The 2073-nt window shown below is 48.2% G+C and overlaps 1 long non-coding RNA gene across 1 annotated transcript; it reads right to left on the bottom strand.

The window, feature by feature from the left end:
• Positions 1-584: 584 nt before the first annotated feature.
• Positions 585-1211, bottom strand: LOC144583266 (uncharacterized). Its single transcript, XR_013536966.1, has 2 exons — positions 936-1211; positions 585-676 (listed from the first exon to the last, which is right to left on the bottom strand). It is a non-coding gene; the product is annotated as an uncharacterized LOC144583266 (long non-coding RNA).
• Between the last annotated feature and the right edge of the window lie 862 nt (positions 1212-2073).

Below are 2073 nucleotides of genomic sequence, written 5' to 3'. Positions count from 1 at the left end.
CTGGAAGGGAACTTCTCAAGAGGCCAATGGTGGTATTTAACCAAGTTTGTGTAAATTTTGTAGGTTGTTGCAGAGAGATGCTCACGGGTCTTGGAGCAAACTGAACCATTGATGATCTACACTCCTTGAGCAAGATATAGTGAATCCATGTTCCGATAGGCACATGCACTGGGTGTTGGCGGAAAGTACCAAAATGTGGCAAAGGACAGACATTTGCACATGGGGGGGGGTTGTGCCATCAAGTCACTCCCAACTTATGAAGACCCCATGAATGAGCAATCTCCAAAATGCCCTGTCCTCAACGGCCCTGCTCAGCTCTTGAAAACTGAAGCCTGTGGTTTCCTTTCATGAGTCAAGCCATCTCATACTGGGTCTTCCTCTTTTCCTCCTGCCCTCAACCTTTCCCAGCATTGTTGTCTTTTCCAGAGAACTCTGCCTTCTCATGATGTGCCCAAACTAGTACAGCCTCAGTTTCATGTCCTGTTTCCCTGAAAATAAGACCTAACCTGAAAATAACCCCTAGTATGATTTTCAGGATGCTTGTAATATAAGCCGTACCCCCAAAATAAGAACAGGTTACTTACCTGTAAACATGGTTCTTTAAGTGGATTCTCTATGAATACACACAGATGGGTTAAACAGCGCCTGCGCTGGTTCCTCTCGGAATTTTCCAGAGCTATGAGGGAAAAGATACAATGTTTGAGTTGCCCTGCACTGCGCAAGTGCAGCCCGCCAAAAATCCCCAGTTCCATGTGCCCGCACATAGAGAGAGTTGGAACTCAGTCAGCAGTGACGGACACGTGGGGAGGTTGGGCGGGTCGTGTGTATTCATAGAGAATCCACTTAAAGAACCATGTTTACAGGTAAGTAACCTGTTCTTCTTTAACGTGGTTCTCTATGAATCCACACAGATGGGTGACTACCAAGCTACTTACAGGATGGTGGGCCGTCACTGCAGCAGTGATGTAAGGATAGCCCTCCCGAATCTGGTCTCATTCTTGGCCCTGAGGTCCAGTCTGTAGTGTTTGATGAATGTTGATACACTGGACCAGGTAGCTGCTCTACATATATCGGGGATGTCTACCCCACGCAGCAGGGCCGTGGATGTAGCAACAGCTCGTGTGGAATGAGCACGCAGGTTTTCAGGGAGAGGTTTGTGCTGCAACTCATAGGCCAACGAAATGGTGGAAACCAACCATCTGGACAGGGTCGACGTCGAAGCAGCAGTCCCTTTACGTTGGCCATAGTAACACAAGAACAGTCTCTGGACTTTCCTGAAGTCCTTGGTCCTTGAGATATAAAAGGATAATGCACGACGAACGTCCAAACAGTGGAGCGTACGCTCAACATCTGAAGAGGGTTCGGAAAAAAGAGTAGGCAGCAACAGAGGTTGGTTGACATGAAAGTCTGACACCACCTTGGGCAGGAAAGAAACATCTGGGTGTAACACTACCTTGTCCTTGAAAAACTGGAGGTAAGGGGAATCAGCCCGGAGAGCCGCCAATTCACTAGCCCTACGGGCAGAAGTGATTGCCACAAGGAACAAAGTTTTCAGGGATAAAAACTTCAGGTCACAGGTAGCCATTGGCTCGAAGGGGGGACGAACCAGTGAGTGTAGTACTGTCTGTAAGGACCACTGAGGTAGTGGCCTTCTCACAGGGGGTCTCATGTTGGTCAGACCTCTGAAGAAAGCTTTCACCGTTGGATGGGAAAACCATCTGGAGGATTGAGATCCCTTGGGTTGGAAAGTTACAATGGCTGAGGTGTATACCTTTAAGGTAGACTTGGTTAGACCAAGATCAAACAGGTGCCTGAGATACAGTAGCAATGTAGATAGAGAGACGGGAGATGCTTGTAAACCCCTTCCGTAGTAAATTTGAGAAAGCCTTGCCACTTGTGTTGATAGAGGCGGATGGTAGAAGGCTTTCTTGCCTTGTCGAGAACTTCCATTATTGACGGGATATCCTCCACGCTGTCAATTGGAGGGAGTCGAGGTCGGGATGGAAGATCGACCCCGAGTCCTGAGTTATTAGGTGAGGAATGAGAGGAAGCTTGACCTTGTCGAGTGCTGTC

Source organism: Pogona vitticeps, chromosome 5 (genome assembly GCF_051106095.1).
Source record: "Pogona vitticeps strain Pit_001003342236 chromosome 5, PviZW2.1, whole genome shotgun sequence".
NCBI lineage: Eukaryota > Metazoa > Chordata > Lepidosauria > Squamata > Agamidae > Pogona > Pogona vitticeps.
Note: the sequence above shows the minus strand (reverse complement) of the source record. Positions and strands in the feature narration are given on the sequence as shown.